The following is a 16050-nucleotide window of genomic DNA, read 5'->3' as shown; positions in this document are numbered from 1 at the left end:
TGCACTTATTTAATTTGAAATGAGGCTGCAAAGTACAAGGGGTTATACTCCCATCCCCTTCGAAAAACGAAAACTGGTAATATTAATACTTGCGCCAAAACTACAGTAAATTGCTGAAGCGTTTAATTCATTCTAAACCTAAAACAATATATTAAAACAGTATTCCTGCCAATAGTTACTGATAAAAAGCAGAATCGGCACTTGCATGTGATCACAGCAACATTCACTCCCCCACACTGTAAAAAATACAAGCACTTCCCATCTAACTCATACGTATCATCAGTAAAATTTCCTCCTCTTATCTAGCTTCAATGTTTTGCCCTTCTGTTGTCAGGATCATATAATCTTTGATACTCCTCTTCTATGGAGGTTCTATTGAAAGTTCACTTTGCAAAGATCTGTACAACTCACTTTTCCAAGAGAGGGGGAGATAGTCTGTGCTTGCTGCAGACGACAGCGTTTTTTCCGCTCTTACCGGACGGCAGTGAGTAGTGGGAATTAGATGTCTGCACTCTGTTCCTATCTGCTTCTGTCAGGCGGCGGTGAGTGGTGTGCCTCGGCCGAAGGCTCACTCACTCTCACAGTCCTCTCAGGTCTCTGTATTGCTGGCCCAATTTCTGATCGGCAAAACACTCTGGCGTACTCGTTCGGGTGACGTCACCTCCTTACAACCAATCTGCTGACATGTTTCGGTAGGCCCGCCTACCTTCCTCAGAGCTGATTTCCATTGGGCCAGTCTTACTGTTTATATACACGCCTTCTCTCCACCCCTCTCTTTCACATATAGTGTCAGTGTGTGTCTCAGTGTCAGTGTGTGTCTCAGTGTCAGTGTGTGTCTCAGTGTCAGTGTGTGTCTCAGTGTCAGTGTGTGTCTCAGTGTCAGTGTGTGTCTCAGTGTCAGTGTGTGTCTCAGTGTCAGTGTGTGTCTCAGTGTCAGTGTGTGTCTCAGTGTCAGTGTGTGTCTCAGTGTCAGTGTGTGTGTCTCAGTGTCAGTGTGTGTGTGTCTCAGTGTCAGTGTGTGTGTGTCTCAGTGTCAGTGTGTGTGTGTCTCAGTGTCAGTGTGTGTGTGTGTGTCTGTGTCAGTGTGTGTGTGTCTGTGTCAGTGTGTGTGTGTCTGTGTCAGTGTGTGTGTGTCTGTGTCAGTGTGTGTGTGTCTGTGTCAGTGTGTGTGTCTGTGTCAGTGTGTGTGTCTCAGTGTCAGTGTGTGTGTGTCTGTGTCAGTGTGTGTGTCTCAGTGTCAGTGTGTGTGTGTCTCAGTGTCAGTGTGTGTGTGTCTGTGTGTGTGTCTCAGTGTCAGTGTGTCTGTGTGTGTGTCTCAGTGTCAGTGTGTGTGTGTGTGTGTGTGTCTCAGTGTCAGTGTGTGTGTGTGTCTCAGTGTCAGTGTGTGTGTGTGTGTCTCAGTGTCAGTGTGTGTGTGTGTGTGTGTCTCAGTGTCAGTGTGTGTGTGTGTGTGTGTCTCAGTGTCAGTGTGTGTGTGTGTGTGTCTCAGTGTCAGTGTGTGTGTGTGTGTGTGTCTCAGTGTCAGTGTGTGTGTGTGTGTGTGTGTCTCAGTGTCAGTGTGTGTGTGTGTGTCTCAGTGTCTGTGTGTGTGTGTGTCTCAGTGTCTGTGTGTGTGTGTGTCTCAGTGTCTGTGTGTGTGTGTGTCTCAGTGTCTGTGTGTGTGTGTGTCTCAGTGTCTGTGTGTGTGTGTGTCTCAGTGTCTGTGTGTGTCTCAGTGTCAGTGTGTGTGTGTCTCAGTGTCAGTGTGTGTGTGTGTGTCTCAGTGTCAGTGTGTGTGTGTCTCAGTGTCAGTGTGTGTGTGTGTGTCTCAGTGTCAGTGTGTGTGTGTGTGTCTCAGTGTCAGTGTGTGTGTGTCTCAGTGTCAGTGTGTGTGTGTCTCAGTGTCAGTGTGTGTGTGTCTCAGTGTCAGTGTGTGTGTGTGTCTCAGTGTCAGTGTGTGTGTGTGTGTGTCAGTGTGTGTGTCTCTGTGTCAGTGTCAGTGTGTCTCTGTGTCAGTGTCCGGCTCAGATCTAAGCAAGATAACATTTTGTATTAGCTCAGAACCATTAGCATTATATTAAATATGTTGACTGGTCTGTCAGAAGGGTGGGGGATGGATGAATTGGGTAGGAGAGGTTTCAGGGGTGTGCAATGGGTGAATCCAATAAGTTTAATTACTACACAAAAAAGGAAATCTACTAGGTAAGGCCACTAATGATACAAATTGTTTACAAACGATTCCTCATATGAATGATTGGAAATGATTGTTTGACACTTTTAACACTGGACAAAAATCTCTTAACCAATCTGATCAGATTAATTGTATATGTATATATGTATATATAATTTTTTTTTTTAAGGATTCTGCCAATCTGATAAAACTGACTAGGAGATTTTTGTCTATTAGTGGTCCCAAGGTAGCATTTCCAATTGTTCATGTGAAGATTGTTTGTGAACAATAGTTTGGCAAATTGTACCATTAGTGGCCACCTTTTTTTAAAGACTTCCTCATCTTCACTTAAAGGAATCTTCAGGCAAAAAAAAAATCAGCGTTACTCACCTGGGGCTTTCTCCAGCCCCTTGCAGCCAACTGCTCCGCTCTCCGCTGCTGTCCAGGGCTCTCCGCACAGTGCAGAACTACTGTGCCTGCCCAGTGCGCTGCGGACAACATGGCCATGATTGACAGCGACCCTTCACGCAGGTGCAGGAAGGATGACATCGAGGTCATTCTCTGCACTCTGTGGGGAGACCGGGATGGCAGCGGAGAGAACAGATCAGTCGGTGTGGGACAGTCGGCTGCAAGGGGCTAGAGAAAGCCCCAGGTGAGTAACGCTTTTTTTTTTTTTTTTTTTTTTTTCCCTGATGATTCCTTTAAGTCAGATGGGGTCAAAAACAATTTTTAATCCTTTGGGTGCCAATGTTCCTATTTCGAGTTATTTATCTTTTTTGTCTGTGTTGCACCTCCTCCAAACGGGGTTGAAATTTTTCCAGTGCACAATTTGAGGTGTATTTTGGTTTGCATGTGCTTGCATGCAAGACTTTCTGCATAATCTTGTTCTCCTTATCCATCAGAAAGGCGTATGCTTGGCCTGAAATGTAATCTACAGCAGGAATATAACCCCAAACACACACTCAAATTGAGTAAAATGTATATTTAGCGCAATGAAGTTGTAACGATCGGTGTCAGCACGCAGAGAGAATCTGATTATCGGTGATCTGCAGTGTCACCAAGAATACAGATATATATCTGATTATTGATGATCTGCAGAATCACCGATAATACAAATATATTGCTAACCTCTGGACACCTGGATAATGTGAGTGTTTGGTGTAACGGTAGTACTTTGAGTATAGCACAGGAAATTAGAGACAGTATGGGCAATACAGCTCTAGAGAAAAGGAAACCTTCCAGTAGCCTGAGACTCCCCAAGGGGTGGAGCTCGAAGAAGGAAGGTCCAGAGAGTGAGTGACAATCAAGATAAATGTCAGAGTGATCTGGAGACTATCTCTTAATAGTAGAGATAGCTCTCGAGGTCGGGCAAGCCAGGTCGGCAACACAGTCAGATAAGGTACATAGACAGAATGCTGATTCGGTATCCAAGGATAGCAAAGTTTGGCAACAGAGTATCAGATATGCGAGGTACCGAATCAGAGATCAGAGGAGTAGTCAGGAAAGCAATAAGTCATAACAGATATCAAACAATGCCTAGCCTGGGTGTGAGGTCGTTGGTCTCTACACCCTGGAACTAGTCTGATGTATAACAGAATGGTAACACAAGTTCCCTAGTCTGGGTGTGAGGTCCGTGGTCTCTACACCCTGGAACTAGTCTGATGTATAACAGAATAACACAGGTTCCCTAGTCTGGGTGTGAGGTCCGTGGTCTCTACACCCTGGAACTAGTCTGATGTATAACAGAATGGTAACACAAGTTCCCTAGTCTGGGTGTGAGGTCCGTGGTCTCTACACCCTGGAACTGGTCTAAGCATAAACAGAATACAATACAAGTAATCTGGCTCAGTGTGAATTCCCAGGTCCACCTGGTTCAAACACACTGCAGGATCTGACTAAGGTCTGAGTGCTTTGCAACGGCAGACAACTTGTGACTGGCCAGCAGCAACTATATATAGTGTAGCGCTCTCTGGCGCTACCTCTAAGTGATGGACCAATAGAAACTTGCTCTGGCATCAGCTGAGGTCAGCTGGTCCCCTCTGGTCCTAAAGGTTCAGCCTCTCAGCGCGCGCGCATTCCTAAACCTTTGTGAACTAACAGACTCAGCCACACCAGATGCACGCTGCTGTGTGCACACTGCCGCGTTGGACGCGGAATCAGCCGCCTTGCTGTCAGAACGCGCGGCGGCCTTTCTGCGTTTTCGCACAGAAGTCCTGGAAGTGATGGTATGGCCCCCACAGAGCCCTGATCTCCACAGGGAGTGTGTCTGGAATAACAAGAAGAGACAGAAGGATGTGAGGAAGCCTACAGCCACACACACCAACTTTTGATATAGATTTTTTTCATCTGTTCATTCAATGCTTTTTTATTGTTTTGATAAAAGTAAATGATACTTGCATTTTTGACAGCACTTTTTGTATGTATTTATGAAAATGTCTAGAATGATTAAGTTACAAATGCCAACATAATGTTTGTGTGTGTTTATATTATGCATGAGTACACAATGTGTATAGAATGTATAAACAATACATGTTTAATGTATGAATATAGATATACTATGTATACACAATACGTTTGTGTATATTTGTGTGTGTACTATGTGTACACAATACGTTAGTAAATTCTGTGTGTATACACAATACATGTGTGTATGTATACTTGATACATGTTAGGGTATCTTATGTGTTTATATACTATGTATACACACAAATGTTTGTACATGTATGTGTATATAGTATGAATACATAATGTTTGTATATAGTGTGTGTATATACTATACATACACAATACATATTTGTATATACTATGTAGTATGTATACACAATACATGTTTATATAATTATAAAATGTATTAATATAGTGTATATACACATTACATGTTGGCGTATATACAATACGTTTGTATATATTGTGAGTATAAACACATATTGCATGTAGTATGTATACTCAATACATGTCAGTGTATATTATGTGTGTATATACTATGTATACGCACTACGTCTTGGTGTATAGACTATGTATTACGCAATACGTCTTGGTGTATAGACTACGTATTACGCAATACGTCTTGGTGTATAGACTACGTATTACGCAATACGTCTTGGTGTATAGACTATACACCAAGACGTATTGCGTAATACATAGTCTATACACCAAGACGTATTGCGTAATACATAGACTACATATTGCGCAATACGTCTTGGTGTATAGACTACGTATTACGCAACACGTCTTGGTGTATAGACTACGTATTACGCAACACGTCTTGGTGTATAGACTACGTATTACGCAACACGTCTTGGTGTATAGACTACGTATTACGCAACACGTCTTGGTGTATAGACTACGTATTACGCAACACGTCTTGGTGTATAGACTACGTATTACGCAACACGTCTTGGTGTATAGACTACGTATTACGCAACACGTCTTGGTGTATAGACTACGTTTTACGCAACACGTCTTGGTGTATAGACTACGTATTACGCAACACGTCTTGGTGTATAGACTACGTATTACGCAACACGTCTTGGTGTATAGACTACGTATTACGCAACACGTCTTGGTGTATAGACTACGTATTACGCAACACGTCTTGGTGTATAGACTACGTATTACGCAACACGTCTTGGTGTATAGACTACGTATTACGCAACACGTCTTGGTGTATAGACTACGTATTACGCAACACGTCTTGGTGTATAGACTACGTATTACGCAACACGTCTTGGTGTATAGACTACGTTTTACGCAACACGTCTTGGTGTATAGACTACGTATTACGCAACACGTCTTGGTGTATAGACTACGTATTACGCAACACGTCTTGGTGTATAGACTACGTATTACGCAACACGTCTTGGTGTATAGACTACGTATTACGCAACACGTCTTGGTGTATAGACTACGTATTACGCAACACGTCTTGGTGTATAGACTACGTATTACGCAACACGTCTTGGTGTATAGACTACGTATTACGCAACACGTCTTGGTGTATAGACTATGTATTACGCAACACGTCTTGGTGTATAGACTACGTATTACGCAACACGTCTTGGTGTATAGACTACGTATTACGCAACACGTCTTGGTGTATAGACTACGTATTACGCAACACGTCTTGGTGTATAGACTACGTATTACGCAACACGTCTTGGTGTATGACTACGTATTACGCAACACGTCTTGGTGTATAGACTACGTATTACGCAACACGTCTTGGTGTATAGACTACGTATTACGCAACACGTCTTGGTGTATAGACTACGTATTACGCAACACGTCTTGGTGTATAGACTACGTATTACGCAACACGTCTTGGTGTATAGACTACGTATTACGCAACACGTCTTGGTGTATAGACTACGTACTACGCAATACGTCTTGGTGTATTTTGTGTGTTTATAGACTATGTATACACACAATACCTGTTTGTACATATGTGTATATACTATGAATACGCAATGTTTGTATATATTGTGTGTATATTCTATGCATACACAATGCATGTTTGTGTAATTATATAATGTATGAATGAATATAGTGTGTATACTATGTATACAGTCCTGGCCAAAAGTTTTGACTGTCAAAAATATTTTTCACAAAGTTTGCTGCTAAACTGCTTTTAGCTCTTTGTTTCAGTTGTTTGTGATGTACTGAAATATAATTAGAGTCACTTCATACTTCAGGCTTTTATTGACAATTACATGAGATTTATGCAGAGTGTCAGTATTTGCAGTGTTGCCCCTTCTATTTCAGGACCTCTGCAATGTGACTAGGCATGCTCTCGATCAACTTCTGGGTCAAATCTTGACAGCAACCCATTCTTTCATAATCACTTCTTTGAGTTTCTCTGAATTAGTTGGTTTTTGTTTGTCCACCCGCCTCTTGAGGAATGACCACAAGTTCTCAATGGGATTAAGATCTGGGGAGTTTCCAGGCCATGAACCCAAAATTTCAATGTTTTGGTCTCCGAGCCACTTCGTTATCACTTGCCTTATGACACGGTGCTCCATCGTGCTGGAAAATGCATTGTTCAACACCAAACTGTTGTTGGAAGAAGTTGCTGTTGGAGGGTGTTTTGGTACCATTCTTTATTCGTAGCTGTGTTTTTTGGCAAAATAGTGAGTGAGCCCACTCCCTTGTTTGAGAAGCAACCCCACACATGAATGGTGTCAGTATGCTTTACTGTTGGCATGACACGGGACTGATGGTAGTGCTCACCTTTTTCTTCTGACAAGCCTTTTTTCAGATGCCCCGACAATTGGAAAGGGTCTTCATTGGAGAATATGACTTTGCACCAGTCATCAGCAGTCCAGTCACCATACTTTCTGCAGAAGATCAATCTGTCATTGATGATTTTTTTTATTTTTTTGGGGGGGAGAGAAGTGGCTTCTTTGCTGCCCTTCTTAACACCAGGCCATCTTCTAAAGTCTTTACCTCACTGTGCATGCAGATACACTCACACCAGCCTGCTGCCATTCCTGAGCAACCTCTGCACTGGTTGCACTCCTATCCCACAGCTGAACCCTCTTTTGAAGACAATCCTGGACGCCCTGAAGCCTTCTTAACAAGAATTGAACCTCTTTTATTGAAGTTCTAGATGATCCTATAAATTGCTGATTTAGGTGCAATCGTAGTAGCCACAATATCCTTGCCTGTGAAGCCATTTTTATGCAACGTAATGATGGCTGCATGCGTTTCTTTGGTGGTCACTATGGTTAACGATGAAAGATCAATGATTTCAAGCATCACTCTCCTTTTTACATGTCAAGTCTGCCATTCTAACCCAATCAGCCTGACCTAATGATCTCCAGCCTTGTGCTCGTCAACATTCTCACCGGAGTTAACCAGACGATTACTGAAATGATCTCAGTAAGCAGGTGTTTTAATGACCGCAATGAAATACAGTGGGAAGGTTTTTTTGGGATTCTGTTAATTTTTATGGCAAAGGACTATGCAATTCATCTGACCACTCTTCATAACATTCTGGAGTATATGCAAATTACTATTATAAAAACTTAAGCACCATCTTTTCTAATTTCCAATATTTTTGACAGTCTCAACTTTTGGCCAGGACTGTACACAATATGTTTGTATATATTGTGCGTATGTAGTATGTATACACAATACATGTTTGTATATATTGTGCGTAAGTATACTTAATACATGTTAGTGTGTGTACTATTCATACACAAAACGTTTGTATATTGTGTGTGTGTACACAATACATGATTTTATACATTGTGTATGTATACTCAATACATGTTAGTGTATACTATGTGTGTATATACTATGTATATGTCTACACAATGTTTCTATATTTTGTGTGTATATACAATACATGTTTGTATATATTTGTGAGTGTGTGTATATGTATATACTGGGTAGATATGTTTGTATACACAATATGTTTGTATACACAATATGTTTGTACAGTATATAGTGTTTGTATACACAATATATATTGTATATCCTGAGTATACATAATACATGTTTGTATGACTCTATAATATGTATGTATGTGTGTATGTATATACACATTTATTTCTATATTCAGTGTGTGTACACAGTCCTGGCCAAAGGTTTTGAGACTGTCAAATATATGGGTTTTCACAAAGTTTGCTGCTAAACTGCTTTTAGATCTTTTGTTTCGGCTGTTTATGTGATGTACTGAAATATAATTATAAGCACTTAATAAGTATTTTTTTTTTTTAAAGGCTTTTATTGACAATGACATTAGATGTATGCAAAGAGTCAGTATTTGCAGTGTTGGCCCTTCTTTTTCAGGACCTCTGCAATTCGACTGGGCATGCTCTCAATCAATTTCTGGGCCAAATCCTGACTGATGGCAACCCATTCTTTCATAATCACTTCTTTGAGTTTCTCTGAATTAGTTGGTTTTTGTTTGTCCACTGTCTTGAAGAATGACCACAAGTTCTCAATGGGATTAAGATCTGGGGATTTTCCAGGCCATGGATCCAAAATTTCAATGTTTTGGTCTCCGAGCCACTTTATCACTTGCCTTATGACACGGTGCGTCATCGTGCATGAAAATGCATTGTTGTTCACCCAACTGTTGTTGGATTGTTGGAAGAAGATGCTGTTGGAGGGTGTTTTGGTACAATTTTTTTTTTTTTTTTTTTGTGGCTGTTTTTTTTTTGCAAAATATTGAGTGAGCCTACTCCCTTGGATGAGAAGCAACCCCACACATGAATGGTCTCAGGATGCTTTACTGTTAGCATGACACAGGACTGTTGATAGCACTCATCTTTTTTCTTCTCCTGACAAGTCTTTTTCCAGATGCCCAAACATTTGGAAAGGGACTTCATTGGAGACTATGACTTAGCACCAGTCATCAGCAGTCCAGTCACCATACTTTCTGCAGAAGATCAATCTGTCCCTGATGTTTTTTTGGGAGAGAAGTGGCTTCTTTGCTGCACTTGACACCAGGCCATCTTCCAAAATTCTTCACTTCACTGTGCATGCAGATGCGCTCACACCTGCCTGCTGCCATTCCTGAGCAATCTCTGCACTGGTTGCACTAAGATCCTGCAGCTGAAACCTCTTTAGGAGACAATCCTGGCACTTGCTGGACTTTCTTGGGTGCCCTAAAGCCTTCTTAACAAGAACAGAACCTCTTAAAGTTGTTGATGATTCTATAAATTGTTGATTTAGGTGCAATCTTAGTAACCACAATATCCTTGACTGTGTAGCCATTTTTATGCTATGCAATGATGGCTGCATGCGTTCCTTTGCTGGTCACCATAATTAACAATGGAAGGTCAATGATTTCAAGCATCACCCTCCTTTAACATGTCAAGCCTAATGATCTCCAGCCTTGTGCTTATCAACATTCTCACCTGAGTTAATAAGACGATTACTGAAATGTTCTCAGGTCCTTCAATGACAGCAATGAAATGTAGTGGAAACTAAAGGTTTTTTTTTAGTTTTTTGGGGATTCAGTTACATTTTTGTTATTGCAACGGAGGCCTATGTAATTCATCTGAACACAGAACAGAACAGAACAGAACAGAACAGAACAGAACAGAACAGAACAGAACAGAACAGAACAGAACAGAACAGAACAGAACAGAACAGAACAGAACAGAACAGAACAGAACAGAACAGAACAGAACAGAACAGAACAGAACAGAACAGAACAGAACAGAACAGAACAGAACAGAACAGAACAGAACAGAACAGAACAGAACAGAACAGAACAGAACAGAACAGAACAGAACAGAACAGAACAGAACAGAACAGAACAGAACAGAACAGAACAGAACAGAACAGAACAGAACAGAACAGAACAGAACAGAACAGAACAGAACAGAACAGAACAGAACAGAACAGAACAGAACAGAACAGAACAGAACAGAACAGAACAGAACAGAACAGAACAGAACAGAACAGAACAGAACAGAACAGAACAGAACAGAACAGAACAGAACAGAACAGAACAGAACAGAACAGAACAGAACAGAACAGAACAGAACAGAACAGAACAGAACAGAACAGAACAGAACAGAACAGAACAGAACAGAACAGAACAGAACAGAACAGAACAGAACAGAACAGAACAGAACAGAACAGAACAGAACAGAACAGAACAGAACAGAACAGAACAGAACAGAACAGAACAGAACAGAACAGAACAGAACAGAACAGAACAGAACAGAACAGAACAGAACAGAACAGAACAGAACAGAACAGAACAGAACAGAACAGAACAGAACAGAACAGAACAGAACAGAACAGAACAGAACAGAACAGAACAGAACAGAACAGAACAGAACAGAACAGAACAGAACAGAACAGAACAGAACAGAACAGAACAGAACAGAACAGAACAGAACAGAACAGAACAGAACAGAACAGAACAGAACAGAACAGAACAGAACAGAACAGAACAGAACAGAACAGAACAGAACAGAACAGAACAGAACAGAACAGAACAGAACAGAACAGAACAGAACAGAACAGAACAGAACAGAACAGAACAGAACAGAACAGAACAGAACAGAACAGAACAGAACAGAACAGAACAGAACAGAACAGAACAGAACAGAACAGAACAGAACAGAACAGAACAGAACAGAACAGAACAGAACAGAACAGAACAGAACAGAACAGAACAGAACAGAACAGAACAGAACAGAACAGAACAGAACAGAACAGAACAGAACAGAACAGAACAGAACAGAACAGAACAGAACAGAACAGAACAGAACAGAACAGAACAGAACAGAACAGAACAGAACAGAACAGAACAGAACAGAACAGAACAGAACAGAACAGAACAGAACAGAACAGAACAGAACAGAACAGAACAGAACAGAACAGAACAGAACAGAACAGAACAGAACAGAACAGAACAGAACAGAACAGAACAGAACAGAACAGAACAGAACAGAACAGAACAGAACAGAACAGAACAGAACAGAACAGAACAGAACAGAACAGAACAGAACAGAACAGAACAGAACAGAACAGAACAGAACAGAACAGAACAGAACAGAACCTCTGGGGGTCTACAGTGAAGACAGGAAGCAGTAATGGCCTGGAGGTGCCTCGCCGGCCCCGACTCGCGGTCCGCAGCGTCGGCACCCCAGGCCTGCGCATTTTCAGCATTCTAAAATGATGTGGAGAACTGCAGTGCATTTTTTGAACTCTTGGAGTGCTGTTGAGTAGACAGGTAGTGCATAAATAGGCTATTTTGTGCTGTATGTCTGTTCAATTGAAACCTTTGCTTCCCAGTCTCTATTGCAGCTGCAGTAATGTTAATCTGCTGCTCCTCCCTCTTGCCATGGGATATCCGCCTCCATTGCTTGTCACCAGTGGTTCTCACCTCTTAATCTCTCAATTGTACAATTGAGCCAGAGTCCGTCACATTGTTGTGATAGTTAGTACGGCATGGTCCTATTAGTAAAAAGTAATTACAGCCTGACTGACTGAACCACATGGCAGCAGCAGCCAGCTCTGTAAGGGCGAGTTCACATTGGAAGCACAAATTGTGAATTGATTTTGCAGCACAATTTCATGTTTTTTTATTGTGATGTTAGTCCTGTTCAATAGAATGACAGCTCCCCCTATGCTAATGCCTATGAGATGTGGGGAAAAAACTATGGATCGCAGCCTAGGGCCAATTTTGTGGGGGGGAGTGGGGGGGAGGGGAGGGAGCAATAACTATAGAAATTAAAAAAAAAAAAATCGCAGCAGCTATCACAGACCACTAAAAGAAAGGCCTATTTGTGTAAAGAAATGGAGGTAAGATTCATTTGTTTGCTAAGTTGTATGTCCCTACAGTGAGCTGTTAAAGCTGCAGAGTGCAGAAGTGTGAAAAATTGCCTGGTTGCGAGGGGGGTGTCCTCAACTGGCTAAAATGTTTGCTTTTGATTTCCCCCCCCCCCCCCCCTCCAGTGGACTGTATCTGGGTTTTTGGACAGCTGTTCTTGGGATTTGTGATCAGCGCTGATGTCCTTGCAGTTGCATGTGGCTCAATCAGATGGAAACGCATGAGGTGTGAAAGGGGCCGCATACTTCCTGTTGGCGTTTGGATGTGTTTGGAACTGAATAACCGCCTTTGTATGGTGCAGCTACTGGCATTATTCTGACATCCGTAGCAGCCAATCAGGAGCCAGATCTGCCTGGCCAGGTTAGACTTCTGCAATGTGTGATGTGGAGGAGAATATATTCCTGTGATGGTGCTGTGCTCATACAGAGGTCATTCAGCGGTAACTAGCAACATAATGGCGGCTCAGAAAAGCCTCTGTTCTGTGTTTAGGTGGCAGCCGTGAGCATCTCTAGTGCAGAATCATCACGATGGTGGCAGACTGTGCTGAGCGAGAGGAAGATGGCAGCCTGGAGATTGTATCGAGTGGTAACATCTTGGGATCTTTTACGGAGAGCAAACAAGACCTGATTGTCAACCTGCAGATGTCCTGTATGGAGCCGGTGAGCAGAGAAGTGTGCGCACAGAGGTTTAAAGGTAAGCGAACCAGACTGCAAATCACTAGATCCATATATGTGTGTGACTGCGGGAGATGGTGAGTCCTGCTGATCCAGAATCTGTTTGGGGTAGAGGTGGAGGGGGGATGGCTGGGGTAATAGATTGAACTCTGCACTTGGGGATTAGGCAGGGGTAGGAGACGAGAAGCCTGTAAGTCCCTTGTCTGAGTCTCACCATCCTCTCTTCTTTCATTGTAGTTATCAGTGGTGCTCAAATACCCCTTTTAAAAATTCGAATTTGGTCGAATTCGAATAGTAAATTATTCGAGGTCAGTCGAATATTCGAGTCGAATATTTTTTACTATTCGATTCGACCTCGGACTTCGAGCTCACTATTCGAGTCGGTATTCGAGCTCACTATTCGAGCTGACTATTCGAATTGGCCCAAAATAGCTTCCAACACTTGTTTTGAGGGTGAATGATGCAAGAAACATCTTTTTTTCCAAGTAACAACAGCAAGTGATTATGTGGGGATGTTCCTTTAAAAAAAAATGTGGAAAGAGAAGTTGTGTCCTTAATTTGGTTCAGTAGTGTAGTGTTACTGTATATACTTGTTCTTCTTCTTCTTTATCTTTCTTAATCTTCTTCTAGATCTTCTTCTTCTTCTTCTTCTTCTTCTTCATCATCTTCTTCTTCTTCTTCATCTTCATCTTCTTCATCTTCTTCTTCATCTTCTTCTTCTTCTTCTTCATCTTCTTCTTCTTCTTCATCTTCTTCATCTTCTTCATCTTCATCTTCTTCATCTTCATCTTCTTCATCTTCATCTTCTTCTTCATCTTCTTCATCTTCTTCATCTTCTTCATCTTCTTCTTCTTCTTCTTCATCTTCTTCTTCTTCTTCTTCATCTTCTTCATCTTCTTCTTCTTCTTCTTCATCTTCTTCATCATCTTCTTCTTCTTCTTCATCTTCATCTTCTTCATCTTCTTCTTCATCTTCTTCATCTTCTTCTTCATCTTCTTCTTCTTCATCTTCTTCTTCTTCTTCATCTTCTTCATCATCTTCTTCTTCTTCTTCATCTTCATCTTCTTCATCTTCTTCTTCATCTTCTTCTTCTTCATCTTCTTCTTCTTCTTCATCTTCATCTTCTTCATCTTCATCTTCTTCTTCTTCATCTTCTTCTTCATCTTCTTCTTCATCTTCTCCTTCTCCTTCTTTTTCAATATCGTCTTCTTCTTCTTCTTCACGTATTTCTCTTTTCAAATTTTTTTTTAAAGAAATGCAGCTATTTTTGAGCGTAACAAATAGCTGGTGGGCGCACGCATGTTGGAAGCGCCATTGTATGTGCTCCCTGGCAGTGGAAACACAAAGACAGCAGGAGGTAAATTCAGCAGCAGGAGGAGGAGGATGAGTGTGTGGCAGCAGGCAGTCAATGAGGCAGGCAGCTCGCCGTGACATAATAGCCCTGGTACCTAGCGGTGATACCAGGGCTGTAAATAAACACAACAGGAGGTCCCAGACAGCGGTCGTGCAGCCCACATTGTGTCCAATACACAACTGGGACAACACAGTTTTCAACCCGGGCACCTCAGAAAAATTAAACCTTTTTTTTTTTGTTATTGGTTTTTTTTGGTTTTGGTTTTACAACCAATATAGCTATTGTTTTGACGTAATAGCTGGTGGCAGAGTGGCAGCAGAAGGTAATTCTGTGTACCCTGGCAGTGGGAAACACAGACAGACAGCAGCAGCAGGAGGAATGGAGGAGCAGTGTGAGCAGCTATTGTTGTGACGTAATAGCTGGTGGCAGAGTGGCAGCAGACGGTAATTCTGTGTACCCTGGCAGTGGGAAACACAGACAGACAGCAGCAGCAGGAGGAATGGAGGAGCAGTGTGAGTGTGGCAGCAGGTAGGCAGCGTGACATAATAGCCCTGGTACCTAGCGGTGATACCAGGGCTGTAAATAAACACAAGAGGAGGTCCCAGACAGCGGTCGTGCAGCCCACATTGTGTCCAATACACAACTGGGACAACACAGTTTTCAACCCGGGCACCTCAGAAAAATTAAACCTTTTTTTTTTTTTATTGGTTTTTTTTGGTTTTGGTTTTACAACCAATATAGCTATTGTTTTGACGTAATAGCTGGTGGCAGAGTGGCAGCAGAAGGTAATTCTGTGTACCCTGGCAGTGGGAAACACAGACAGACAGCAGCAGCAGGAGGAATGGAGGAGCAGTGTGAGCAGCTATTGTTGTGACGTAATAGCTGGTGGCAGAGTGGCAGCAGACGGTAATTCTGTGTACCCTGGCAGTGGGAAACACAGACAGACAGCAGCAGCAGGAGGAATGGAGGAGCAGTGTGAGTGTGGCAGCAGGTAGGCAGCGTGACATAATAGCCCTGGTACCTAGCGGTGATACCAGGGCTGTAAATAAACACAAGAGGAGGTCCCAGACAGCGGTCGTGCAGCCCACATTGTGTCCAATACACAACTGGGACAACACAGTTTTCAACCCGGGCACCTCAGAAAAATTAAACCTTTTTTTTTTTTTATTGGTTTTTTTTGGTTTTGGTTTTACAACCAATATAGCTATTGTTTTGACGTAATAGCTGGTGGCAGAGTGGCAGCAGAAGGTAATTCTGTGTACCCTGGCAGTGGGAAACACAGACAGACAGCAGCAGCAGGAGGAATGGAGGAGCAGTGTGAGCAGCTATTGTTGTGACGTAATAGCTGGTGGCAGAGTGGCAGCAGACGGTAATTCTGTGTACCCTGGCAGTGGGAAACACAGACAGACAGCAGCAGCAGGAGGAATGGAGGAGCAGTGTGAGTGTGGCAGCAGGTAGGCAGCGTGACATAATAGCCCTGGTACCTAGCGGTGATACCAGGGCTGTAAATAAACACAACAGGAGGTCCCAGACAGCGGTCGTGCAGCCCACATTGTGTCCAATACACAACTGG

This window comes from Hyperolius riggenbachi, chromosome 12, assembly GCF_040937935.1.
Source record: "Hyperolius riggenbachi isolate aHypRig1 chromosome 12, aHypRig1.pri, whole genome shotgun sequence".
Lineage (NCBI taxonomy): Eukaryota > Metazoa > Chordata > Amphibia > Anura > Hyperoliidae > Hyperolius > Hyperolius riggenbachi.
This window is presented reverse-complemented; position numbering follows the sequence as displayed.